The 14,219-nt window shown below is 37.5% G+C and overlaps 1 protein-coding gene and 1 pseudogene across 2 annotated transcripts in view; one reads left to right on the plus strand and one right to left on the minus strand.

Annotated features, from left to right (window-relative positions):
* Window positions 1-14,219, plus strand: part of Galnt7 (polypeptide N-acetylgalactosaminyltransferase 7) — a 181,539-nt gene that overhangs the window by 39,243 nt on the left and 128,077 nt on the right. The window lies entirely within an intron of this gene.
* On the minus strand, window positions 9,505-9,823 carry LOC105943934 (annotated as a pseudogene).

Raw genomic sequence — 14,219 nt, forward strand, 5'->3', positions numbered from 1 at the left:
CACCATAGAGCATTAAATAGAGAATGCCCCCCCTTTTTTCAAAAATAGAATTCTTAGATCTGATGACAGTAACCAATTTAAATGACTTTTATGGAAAATATCCACTTGGAACCACAGCCCTCTCCTTCAATTTTAATGTATTTGTTCACATTAGGAAAATAATTCACTTTGGGTAAGAGATATAATCTAAATCTAATACACAAACTAAAGAAGATTGATTAACTTATAGGAAAATTATATCTGTATTAATATATATGTATTAAGCTAGCCAGTTGATAAATTGAAAACTCCTTATTTGTAATGCTGTGCTGTTTCTTAGCATTCAAGAGCCTTAATTTAAGCATGAAAAACAGTCTCCTTTTACATTCTCCTGTTTTTCTTCCTTTCTTGTGTGGAACAGTGTTTTTATTAAGTTAATGAATCTGATCTTCAACTACCCCAGTGAGGAATAGTTGCCCATAAACAAGAGTTTCTTTGAAGCTACTTTGATCAGGTGTTTATTAGTGTTATTCAGAGCACTTAAGAAAAACTAGACTAAAATTTTTTTAATTATCTTAAAAAATTATGTCTTGCCGGAAGTGGTGGCACACTTGGGAAGGCAGTGATAGGAGGATCACCATGAGTTCAAGGCCACCCTGAAACTACATAGTGAATTTCAGGTCAGCCTGGACTAGAGTGGAAACCCTACCTTGAAAACCCTAAAAAAATAAAAAAAATAAAAAAAAATACTATACCAGTGTTTATAGAACTGGCCAAGCAATGAAATAGTAATCTTTAAAACTGGGCTGGACAGATGGCTTAGTGGTTAAAGCACTTGTCTGCAAAGCCAAAGGTCCTAGGTTCAATTGCCTAGGACCCATGCAAGCCAGATACACAAGGTAGCGCATGCATTTAGAATTCGTTTGCAGTGGCTGGAGGCCCTGGCATGTCCATTCTCTCTGCCTCTCCTCTTTCTCAAATAATAATAAGAAAAGAAAATCTAAAGCCTATGAGTTGCTGCGTGTGGTGATGCACACCTTTAATCCCAGCATTTGGGAGGCAGACCATTAAGTTGTAGATAAGTGGGTAATAATACATTGAGAGAATCCCAGATGGATATTTATTTTTATTAGGTGTTGTACTTTGTAACCAAAGGAACCTGTTTGTACATGTCCTGAAAACTGTAACTTGATAAGTACATATTATTTTCAGTAACTTTTGAAGGTCTGACAAATAAGAAATTGGTGAAAGTTTAGTCTTATGAGATCAAAGGTTATAATACAATAATATTACTGTTATATAAATCTTGAAGTACTGATATGCATATAACATGTCAAGTCTTACTTGCTAGCTATTATGTTTTTACCCACTTTAGTTTTCAAAGTCCTGAGTTGGTAGCATGAACGTCTTGTCCTATTATTGCTTAAAAGGACCCCTTGTAATTTTTATGGCACATTTAATTTTAGACAGAAGGCTTCCAATAAATAGATTCATTCATTATGTATGCCTAACATGCATTTAATGTGTATTTCACTTTCAGTTAATATACTTCAGACCAATTTGTTATAACCCTCAACAGTATTTGCTTTGCACAGCAAGTGTAGGTAGCTTCGGTTTTATTTTATTTATTTATTTTGGACAGTCTCATGTAGCTCAGTTCACCAGTTCGGGAGGTCACTTGACCTTCAATTCACCATTGTAGTTGAGGCTGGATTTGACTTCCTTACCTTCCTGCTTCCAGTTCCCTAGTGCTAGGCTTACAGATGTACACCACCACTCCTTTCCAAAGCTGTTCAGAAACAAAGTAGATGAGTTATCTCAACCTTTGGATTTTGATATCCCCTGCTTTGTTTTGAGAAGTCATTAACTTGTGGCTTTGCCCAGATCTCTGTGTCAGTTGACTGTAGCTTCTAGCCTCTTATCTCTAACTGCCTTGTCCCCTGGGACACAAAGTGTGTTCCAAAAGAAAGGGCAAGATCTTTGTGTGATTAATTCAGTCCTAGTGGGGACTAAGACAGCACTAGATTTGAAGATGGCTTTGTTATAAAAAAGGTCCTGAGGGACCCAGGTGAGCCCTAAGGAAAAGTGAACTGCTTGGAGCCTACACACTGGACAGTTGCAATAGAGCTGTTCCAGCCAGTAGTCTGAATCTAGGCTCCCAAGCCTGGTAGAGTCAGGTAATTAGCATTTAGCAGCAGAGCACATCAAGCAGTAACCTGCCACCCTTGTCTTTCTTTTGCTCCCAAATTTAACAGCTTTATGGCCTTCTTTTTAAAATTAGACTCTTTCTAACTCCAGCATCAGACAGCATTTTCCAAAGTTCTACTCAATCCCTCTCAAATAGCAGAGGCAGCATAAGAACACACTGGCATCCAGCCCATGGTTTTATTTCAGGAATACACCCACTGCCTTGGTGATGGCCATATGCCAGTTTATGTAGCCAAGTTGTGGTTTGGGGGTGTGAACCCATTCCTTTCTGTAATCCTGTCATAATCTGGTTTCTTTCCCCCAACTCTTTCATAAGAATCCAAACTCCTAGAAGGAAGGTGTTGTGACTCTATCTGTATTATCATTCTAGAGCAAGGAATGCTAGGAATGTGTAAAAATAATAGTTGAAGGAGCCAATCAGTTATACTAAAAGTTTCTGAGTATCCCACCCTCTTCTGTTTTTCAAATTAGCAGAATATAAATGAGGTGTTTTATATAAATGTGTAAATGCTTAAAATAAGTACATTTTCGGGTTGAGAGATAGCTTGGCAATTAAAGGTACTTACATGCAATGTCTGACAGCCAGGTTTTATTCTCCAGCACCCATGTAAGCCAGATGTACAAAGTGATGTATGCACCTGGAGTTTGTTTGCAGTGGCAAGAGTCCCTGCCGTGCTTATTCCTCCTTTCTGCTCACAAATAAATACAATTAAAAGTTACTACATTTTCATAGTTGTGGGTATTTTAGTGAGGTCATATGTCATAATGTATAGGCTTTCTATGTCAAAAATACTGTCACTTATTAGTTGTACTGACTTAGACAAATCATTTCATCTTTCCAAGTTCCAAATATCTTCCTGTATAAAAACTAGTTATCAAGGGGATTTTGTGAGATAATTTTACATAAAAGTGCCTGCTAGCATGGGTTCTTTTGAAGACACCCAGTGTTTGGTTCCTCTACTTGACAATTTGTAATGGATATATGTTCCACAGGGGATTGGGTGGGTGGGTTCCTGAACTAAGGTTACTATGTCTCATGGTTTTGGTAATTGAGTTTCTTGTGTACAGTGCCCATTATGTATTTGTATACAGGTAGGGGAGTGTGTGACAAATCTGACTCTCATCTTTGGCTACATTTTCATATTATCCTACTGTGAGGACATTAAAAGGAAAACAGCCACTTAGGCCAGTTATACTGACAACTGTACCGTTATGAAAGAAAATGCATATAAATTTATAGATGTGTGATAGTTATTATTTATTGTCAACTTGACAGGGCCTACAGTCACCTAGGAGGCAAATCTCTGGACATGTCTGTGAAAGAGTTTCTAGATTGGTATTGAGGTTTGACCACCCACTCTAACTGTGGATGGCATCATCCCATGGACAAGAGTCCCAGACTGAATCAAAAAGAGGAAGTGAGAGCTGGGCAGGGTGGCACACACCTTTAAACCTAGTACTGGGCAGGCAGAGGTAGGGGGATTGCTACGAGTTCGAGGCCAACCTGAGTTTACATAGTGAATTCCAGGTCAGCCTGGACTAGAACAAGACCCGACCTTGAAAAACAAAACAAAAAAGAGCTGAGCGGTAGTATTCATCACTCTGTTTCCTGACTATGGGCTCAAGCATGACCAGCCACTTCATGCTCCTGCTGCTATGTGTTCTGCACTGATGTCGTGATCTCCAACTTGGTCCTTGTCCATAGTACCAACAAATTAAAACTATAGACTCAGAGAAGAGAAAAATCAAAGTAGGAAAACATGCTAGTCTTAAGAAATTCCCATCTTGCCAGCATGTCTAGGAAGGAGAAGACAAGAGAACCTCCTTCACATGCTTGGGGAGAAGGGAAGAAGAGAGAGAGGGGAGAAGCAGAGAAAGGCAGAAGGACAGGAGGGGAGGATAGGATAGAATGGGCTTACACTTGTGTCTTAGGCCCATTTCCGTGAACCAGACATCTGATTAGAATGAGCCTCATCAAGTTCAGGTGGTGTGTAAGGAGAAACCTGATTGGTTGGAGGGCCTAAGAAGAACACTGACTTAAGATGGGCTCACTCATGGGGGCTGAGCCTGTGAAACTGAGGAAGAAACAAGAAGCTGTCCCTATTGCTGAGGAGGGTTTAGGAGGTATTTGTTTTCAGCCATCTAGGATGAGACTAGATCAGACAAGTTTTAATCCTGTCAAGACAGGCAAGGTAGCATCCACATTTCTGTGGGCCAGTCCTGGGACAACTACCTACCAGGAAAAAGCTACTCTGTTCCTAATCTATATCACCACCATGATAGACTATACACTCAAGTAAACCCTTCCTTAAGTTGCCTTTCTGTGGTGTTTGTCACAGCATTGAGAAAAGTAGCTAGCTCAAGACATCATTCTTGAATGTATGTATTTTGTCAGCTCCAGAGTCATTCTAGAGTCATTACCCTTCTTATATATGTGTCTCTTTCTCATAGTGGCGAAGAAGTTTGTCAATGATAATAACTTTGTATTAGTAATCTATTACAACCATGAAAAAAAATTCAAAGCATCAAATTGTGTCTGTGTTATGATTTGGATGTAAAATGTTCCTCATAGGCTCCTGTTTTGGAACACTTGGGCTCTAGTTTGTAGTCCTGTGTCAGGAAATTGTGGAACCTTTGAGGCTGTGTTCATGCTAGCAGAAGTGGGTCACTGGGGGTTAGGCTTGAAGGTGACGGCCGCTTCTGATTCCTGCCTGAGCTCTCTGCTTCCTAGACCACGGAGGGGTGAAACGGCCTCTGCTCAGTGCTCCCACTGCCAGGGTCCCAGCCCCAGCCAGCCTCCTTCCCCTTCATAATGGACCTTAAACCCTAAGCCAAATAAATTCTTCATACCTCAAAGCTGTTTCTGAGAGGTACTTGGTCACAGTGACAAGAAAAATAACTAATACATCCTACTTTACTCAAAAACCATAATTTTCATTTCACATGGTAAAAGCCATTAATTTATCTTATTAGTGTCTAGTAAATTTTTGATATGTTCTGGAGATAAGCTTGAAGTGAAAAGCATATTTTAGTTTGTGTATCTTCAAGTCAATTTGTGTCTCTCTCCACCCCCCCTCTTTTTTTTTTTAGACAGGAGCCCTGTAGTTCAAACTGGCCTAAAGCTTGCAGCAGTCCTCCTGCATCACCTTCTCAGGTGCTTGTATTATTATGGGTGGAGCCACTACACTTATCTTGTTTCCACTAACCAACCAACAAGCAAAGAAATTACCCTGAGTAGCCTTTTCATTAAATTGAGTTTAATGACTATAGTGCTAAAAGTCTAAGAGCTAGTGTTCTACATTACTTTGTCTAAATGATAGCAAGGTTTGCATTTATAATTTTTCTTAAATGTACTTTAAGGCACACATAAGAATACAATTTAATATGCCTCAACTTCTGTGCTTCTTGTCGGGCCAAGAAATTTCTCAAACCTGTCTTCACTCTGTGAGTTATTAAACTTGGTAAACTTAAAATTTGCTTGTAGTTTATACCTATCATAACCTCCCATCAGAAAAAAAAAAAAGGCTAAAGTTGCTGACAGTTGTTTATAAAATAGTAATAGAACCATCAGACTGCAGAGAATTCTCTGGTGAATTTTATAATAACTTCAATTTTTCTAAATAAATCACTTCATTAAACCTCTTCCTGGCTTCTGGAGACAGGTTAAAAGGCAAATTCCATTCCAGTATCTAATGCTATTTATCAGTGTTAGTCAAATTCTCTAAAACGTTTAAAAGATAATGTAAAGACTAGTAAGTATTAGCATAGATGTTCTCTGTAGATCAAAAGTCATTTCACTTGTGAATGAAATATGGCTTCTGCTATTTAAAAAAAAAACATTATTCAGGTCTTCACAGGCATGGTATTGATGGTCGAATTTTTGAGGGTTAAATGGATGGTTTTATTCCTATTATACTATTCTAATGGAATAAAGGTGAGAAGCTTTTCTAAACTAAATGGAAAAAATTGAGAGAATTTAAAATATTATTATTACATTGGAGGATAAAATAGTATGATATTTAACTAAACTTATTCCTCATTATTCTGTTTTCTTTGCTGTGGAAACAACATTCAGCAGTGGCCACTGAGAAGTGTGAGAGTGTCAGGTGAAGTATGTCCTATCTATACACATTAAAAAGAGAAAGTAACTTTCGTGGCCTCTTAGATTTTCCTTTTTTTTAAGAAGTTTGAGCATGACTATTCGCATTGGGTCCAATATTGAGGAATTGGCTGTATCTGGTCTAAATAGCAACAATAAAATAGAAAATAAAATTTCTATTTAGAGTTACTTTTGGAGTCAATATTAAAATGTCTTAGAGATAAGCATATGTGTGTTTAGAAATGTTGGCAGTTATCTAGTACTTTCTGTCATTCATTTAATTTATTCAACAAGCACTGACTGAACCTACCATTTCTCATATCTGCATCTCTACTGGGCTAGGTGCTTGGTACTCAGTGATGAATGAATGAGCCATGGGTCTTCTCTTCACCAGCTCCCAATTCTTGACCATTGTAGTTGTTTTATATTTTATTTCTCTTCATCAGGATTCTGTCATCAGGTAATCTACTATGTGCTGCAGATAGATATGGTGGAAAACAGACAGGAAGAGTCTCTTCATTTATGGAGATATTCTTTAGCTCAAGACTAAAAGTCAGCATGAGGGTTAGAGAAATGGCTCAGTTGTGAAAGGCATTAGAACAACTTTCCAGTATCCACATAAAGCCAGATGTACTAAGTAGCACTTTGTCTGGAGTTTGCTTCAATGGCAGAAGACCTTGGTGCACCCATACTCTCACTCTTTCATATATATATATATATATATATATATATATACATACATACATACACATACACACACACACACACACGTGTGTGTGTGTATGTGTGTGTGTCTATACATATGTATACACACATATATGTGTGTATGTATATGTAAGTATATCTATATATGGTGTTTTTTTAATTTGGGTTTTCAAGGTAGGGTCTTACTCTAGCTCAGGCTAACTTGGAATTTACTATGTAGTCTCAGGGTGGCTTCAAACTCACAGTGATCCTCCTACCTCTGCCTTCTGAGTGCTGGCATTAAAGGCATGCACCACCACACCCAGCTATATATATGTTTTTTTAAGGTATGATCTCACTGTAGCCAAGGCTGGCCCAGTATTCACTATGTAGTCTCAGGCTGGCCTCAAACTCAACAGTGATCCTTTTACCTCAGTCTTTCGAATGCTGGGATTAAAGGTGTGTGCCACCACACCCGACACTATATATATATATATATTTTTTACATTCTTTTTAAAATTTTTTTGTTTTTTATTTATTGATTTGTTTGAGAGCGACAGACAGAGAGAGAAAGAGGCAGATAGAAGGAGAATGGGCATGACAGGGCCTCTAGCCACTGCAAAGGAACTCCAGATGCATGCGCCCCTTTGTGCATCTGGCTAATGTGGGTCCTGGGGAATCGAGCCTCAAACTGGGGTCCTTAGGCTTCACAGGCAAGTGCTTAACCACTAAGCCATCTCTCCAGCCCCAACACTATATATTTCTAAAAAGTAAAGTGTCTGGCTCAAGAGATGTTTTGGTGGTTAAGGCACTTGCCTGCAAATCCTAATGATCCAGGTTCGATTCCCACTTAAGCCAGATGCTTAAGGTGGCACATGTGTCTAGAGTTTGTTTGCAGTGGCTGGAGGCCCTGGTACACCAGTTCTCTCTTCCTCCCTCTCTCTATCTCTCTCCAATAAATAAATAAATAAATAAAATATTTAAAGTAAGAGTCAACATAAGTAAAATAATCAACCAACAAAATAGACTAACCACTAAAAGCATAAAATAATTCTATACTTGTAGTTTGTAGACTCAAAAGTTCCTTTTAGCTTTTTCATTTCCTTTTATTTCCTGCTAGGTATGGAACCCAGAGTCTTGAGCAGGTACACTGTCACTGATTTGCACTTTCAGGCCCCAGACATAGAAGATGCTTTAAGATAATGTAGCATTTCATGTATTCAGAACTGTAGTAGTTCAGTCTTAACTAGAAAGTCATTACTAAGTCAACATTTTTAAGTAGACATCACCAGTTTTAATATCCAATTCTGGCTCAAATATTATTAAGTTGTTATTGTAAGCAGAGTTTATAATACAGGCAAAGATTTAAAGCAATTACAGTTACCTCAGTAGTATCTAATTCAGATTTATTCAACTACACCCACTCTAATTCCTGCTGTTCAGAGAGACTGATCTAGTGTGAGTTATACTTAAATTTTAGTATGGCTCATAAAAGGAACCAGAAATTCTGTTCTCATCACTTTATTCTCTGCAGTGGCGTCCTTCATCTATCTGCTGTTAAAGGACCATGTTTGGTTTTTTTTTTTTTATTTCCTTCTATCATAAGCCAATACTTTTACATGATACAATAAAAGTGAATTAATGTGAAAATGAAAAATACAAAGGCATACAAAACAAGTCCAAGTTAGAGTTAGACCTAACATAAGATGCTTTACTTTTATTTTTACTGTTACTTCCTATTCCTCCCACCTCCCATGCAGCCAGCCACTTCACACAGTGGCAGCTGTTCTCCAGCCTGGGTTCTGGTCTGCAGGCCCTCAGTGACCCTTTGCAGAAGTAACACATCCCTCTTTCCAAGAAAATCTCAACATTACTAAGTAATCTGTGCCCCACATTTATTGATAATTGCTTTAAAAGTTTGAGACAGGAAAGACAGACATTCTAAACACTTCCTTAGAATTTTTTAAAATAAGAAATTTATTTAAACAAGACACTTGACTTGACGGGCAAACTATCTAGCAGTCATTTCTAGCAGTCATTTTTTTTTTACAGTAATTTATCCTTACTTAAAGACAGATTGCCCTTACATGTAACAGCTGTGTACAAAAAAAGTTATAAAATTGTCCTTAGTTTTACAATGATAAATGAAAAACATTAAAATTCTCCAATCAAACAAGATGTGTCAAGATTTTTTATGTTTTTTGTTGTTGTTGTTAAAACAATGAGAGCAAAATAAGTTACTGGAACATAAACAAACGAGCTGAATGGGCATGCCATTAATGGCAAAAGGGGATGTTTTCACAGAGCCAGTACTTTTCCCCATGTCATCTCCATTTGATGTCAACTAAAATATTCATCATTTAGTTTAAAAAGAAAAAGAATAGCACAATATGCTTGTGCAGAAACACCAGTTACTTTATGTACAATAAAGGAATGGGGAAGGGGATAATGAAAGGACAGAGAAAACTATATTGTAGTAGTCAGGATGTGGTGGAACCAAATTGTAGTTTTCTAATTGAGAATGTATTCTTGGTCTATAACAAAATGCTGGAATAAAGTAGCAGGTTCCCTTTGTAGTAGACACCTCCCGTCTGTTGCTGGATCACATCAGTAATATCGTCTTCCATTTCCAACTGTGCAGGTGTGTCTGTTTCATTGATTGGCTGCTCGTCAAATTGGAATCTGATCTGCCTCATTGAGAAACCCTGTCGTTCACAATAAGATTTCATTCATTTACTAAGTGGTTTATGCCTCTACATCTTAAACTGCACCACAGAACCATCCTGCCCCACAACCTTCAAATTAATATTGTTGTTCTGTGTTGACTCCTTCCTTGGTTTTCTCAACCACCATGGCGAGCCCTGGGGTCTCCTCAGCAGAGCTTCACAAAAGAGGTACCAGGTCCACACCCAAGGAACATACCACTTCCTTAGAATTTTAACAGCACTGGCATCTTGTTAAAGCATTATTATATAGGTAAGATAATGCTCTCCCACACATTATCTCATTTAACCCTTGGACAACTCCATGAGGTTGGACGTGTTATTCCTATTTACAAGTGAGTTACCTGTACTTGGAAACTATTGCCTGGAAACAAGGATGTGTGGGTACTTCAGAGCTAAGATCAATCCTCTTCTATCACTGACCTCCATCTGTGTTTTAGATAATGTTGCTGCTTAAGTCATAATGATACTTTATTAGTAGTGAACATCTGCTAGTTTCTGCCTCTGAATCTTTTTTTGGCAATATTATTATTTTTTTTTTCACAGTGAGAATTATGCTTTAAAAAAGTAAATCCTAACCTAGCCTCACCCCTTCTTTAAATCAATTCCAAGAACCACTTCTGCTTCCAAGGATAACAATTATTGTTCTTTAATAAAAGATGAGTCCTTTGATGACTGCCTATTAAGTGACTTTGAGAGTTACATAATACCTTTCATATAAAACAATTATGTAATTACAAATTGACAATGCAGTAATTAAAATGTTATTGAAATTGAAATAATTGAATAACATATTTATTGTATATGTTTTCTTTGGTAATTCCTTCTTTCATTTTTAAATCAACTTGTCTCATAAGTAAAAACTCCAAACTATGACTTGAAAAACTGTTTTTGTGTTATTTTTCTGTAAGCTTTCAAAAGAAAATTTTTCTTAAGCATCCATCACACTATTGTTCTGCCTACCTAGGTTAGCTGGCCTTTTTCTGTAAAGGTAAGCACACCCTCATTACATACAAATGATTTACAATTGCTTCAAGAAAGTGAGTGCAGGGCTGGAGAGATGGCTTAGTGGTTAAGTGCTTGCCTGTGAAGCCTAAGGACCCTGGTTTGAGGCTCAGTTCCCCAGGTCCCACGTTAGCCAGATGCACAAGGGGGTGCATGCGTCTGGAGTTCGTTTACAGAGGCTGGAAGCCCTGGCACGCCCATTCTCTCTCTCTGCCTCTATCTGTCTTTCTCTCTGTGTCTGTTGCTCTCAAATAAATAAATAAATAAAAATTTTAAAAAAGCATAAAAAAAATTAAAAAAAAAAGAAAGTGAGTGCAAATACTTAATTCTTCTCTTTAATTACAGTGTTTAGAGTAGGTCTCCTGATTCAAATTTATCTAATTTTTTTCCCTCTTTCTTGCTGACACAGTCAGATTTGCTTACCTTGTAACTTTCAATCTTAGACTACAGTTGCTTGAAGGAGCCTGCTCCATTTAGGAGGTAGTATTTAGAATCCAAAATTCAGCTATCTGGCATATCTTTCTCTTTATGTCACTGCTTCTCTGCACTTTTTTTACAGAGCAAGGAATGAATTTATTTCTTCTAATTGTGAATTCACAGTGATATGTCTAGCATAAATGCAACATTTTTAATACTTGTATTTCTTATTGAAATGTTTGCTTTAATGATGAATTTGTTTTGCTTCATATATGGCTTAAAATTATAGTATCGACATCGTTATTGCTAAGAATGGAACTTTGAATGAGGTGTAAGATTTCTGAGGCTAGAAAGATGGCTTAGTGGTTAAGGGGCTTGCCTGCAAAGCCTGAGGACCCAGGTTTAATTCCCCAGTACCCATGTAAGCCAGGTGCACATGATGCGCAATGCATCTAGAGTTTGTGTGCAGTGGCTAGAGGCCTTGGCATGCCCATTCTCTGTCTGTGTCTACCTCTGTCTCTTTCTCTCTCAAATGAATAAATAAATAATTAAGATTCAATGTGATTTCTTCTAAAAGAAATGATTTCTTGCAGTTGGGGGTATCAAGCAAATATTTTTAGAATAACAATAAAAACAATGTACAAGTTTTTTTAACCTTTCTTTTTTATTTTTAATGACAGCTTCCATAATTCCCTCCTCTTCCTCACTTTCCCCCTCACAAATCCACCCTCTATTATAAAGACTGACAAACAGCACAAAAAATTATAACATACAGAAGACACTGTTTTTGATTAGTTGTCAGACAGGCTTCTATAATGTGTTTCCCTTTAGTTTAATGGGATTATTTTTCCTTTAGTAACTTTTTTTTTGTAATTTATCTAATAAAGCTTTGTTTAAAGGTCAAGGTCACTAAAATTTTTTCTTATGTATTCTTCCAAGATTTTCATAGTCTGGCATTACATTGAGGCCTAATGTCTGTGCAGAATTAATTTTTGTATATGGTATGAGTAAAGAATACTTTTAAAAACATGTATATAATAAAGTTTTTCTAACATAACTATTGGAGTGATTATCCCTCCCTTAGCACACAAGCTGAATTATCTTGGTACCTTGTATAAACACAACTGACCATAAATCTGAGCATTTATTTATTTATTTATATTTTATTTTTTAAAGAATGTGTGTGTGAGAGAGAGAGAGAGAATTGGTGTGCCCAGGCCTCAGCCACTGATGTCGAACTTCAGACATGCCACTTAGTGATCATGTGTGTTCTTGTGCTTGCCTCACCTGTGTGCATCTGGCTTATGTAGGATCTGGAGAGTTGAACATGGGTCCTCAGGCTTTGCAGGCAAGTGCCTTAACTGCTAAGCAATCTCTCCAGCTTGAGAATTGATTTTTAATAATTCCATTAAAATTATGTAATAATTCTTAATGATTTTTATTTTATTTCTTTAGTTTATATATGTATCCTTATGCCAGTACTATGGCTTCTTGATTACTATAGCTTTGTAGGAAAACGTTTTGAGAACAAAAGTCTGTCTAAGGTCTTGGATTCTTTCCTCATCTTCTTTGCAATTTCTTTTGATTCCTAGGGAGTGTTTTTTTTTTTTTTTTTTTTTTTTTTTTAATACAGATATCTGTGCCCACTCATCCCAGAACTTTTGAATCACAGCCTTGGAGAGAGTAATGTTAATGTATAGATTTATAAGTTTTTAAAATAGTAAGTTGATGCCATCTGTCTTTCTTCCTAAAATATTTTCATATTTTTCTAATAATGCAGATGTTGAAAAACTGACGTGAGAGATGATAAGGAAAGCATAGCCTGGGAAACAACAATAACAACAAAAAAAAAAGAAATTAAGAATTTGTAGAAAGGCAGTATGGTGAGGCATGAATAATAACTTTCCAATTTTTGAGACTGTCATGATCCACACCATCTTCCTTACAGTTCTTCAGAGGATTTAAAATAGTAATCCTGCTTTGAATAGCATTCTAGGAGTTATTTAATAATGGCTTGATATTTATTGCATATTTTTTTTAAATTTTTAATTTTTTAACAACTTCCATGATTATAAAAAATACCCCATGGTGATACATTCCCTCCCCCCACTTACCCCTTTGAAATTTCACTCTCCATCATACCCCCTCCCCATCTCAATCAGTCTCTCTTTTACTTTTGATGTCTTGATCTTTTCCTCCTCTTATGATGGTCTTATGCAGGTAGTATCAGTCACTGTGAGGCCATGGATATCCAGGCCATTTTGTGTCTGGAGGGAGCATGTTGTATGGAGTCCTGCCCTTCCTTTGGCTCTTACATTCTTTCCTCCACTTCTTCCACATTAGACCCTGAGCCATGGAAGGTGTGATACAGATATTGCAGAACGGAGCACTGCGGTCATTTCTTTCCATCACTATGATACCTTCTGAGACGTCCTAAGGTCACTGCCATCTGAAAAGAGAAGATTCTCAACCAAAAGTGAGAGTAGTATTAATATAAGGGTATGAACATTAACAGAAGTGCTTACTGGACAGTTTGATAAGCATAGCATATACATTTGGCCAGACACCAGCATAAGTTACACCCCTAGGGCTCATGACTATCCCTGTTTTAAGTTTTCAGTATCAGGGATGTATTCCCTTCCCATGGAGCAGGCCTCCAGTCCAATTAGAGGGCAGTTGGTTTCCCCCATAACAGATGTGCCACTATTGCACCCATTGGCTCATTTGGCCTGGCTGGCCAATAATAAGGCTTGCAGTGTCCACTGATGAGTATCTTCACTGGTGATTTCTCTTTCTCCCATTGAACTGCATGCAGAATGGAATCTTCCAGCTTTCTGTCAGCTGGTTTACATGGAGGAAGTTTATCAGCTCAGTTCCACTGAAATTTCTCAGTGGCCTTGCAACCCAAGCATGTGGAGTTTTCAGCAATAGGGTCTTACCATCTGTAGTAGACAGCTTCAGGTTCACTGAGACGAACTTCCAGATCAGGCACAATTATAGAGGAAGGGATTTATTGAAGCTTACAGATCTAGGGGAAGTTCCATAATGGCAGAAGAAGCTGGCCTGCCTTCACAGGATCAAGCAGAGAGAGGGAAGCACAGCCT

The sequence above is a fragment of the Jaculus jaculus genome, chromosome 1 (genome assembly GCF_020740685.1).
Source record: "Jaculus jaculus isolate mJacJac1 chromosome 1, mJacJac1.mat.Y.cur, whole genome shotgun sequence".
Lineage (NCBI taxonomy): Eukaryota > Metazoa > Chordata > Mammalia > Rodentia > Dipodidae > Jaculus > Jaculus jaculus.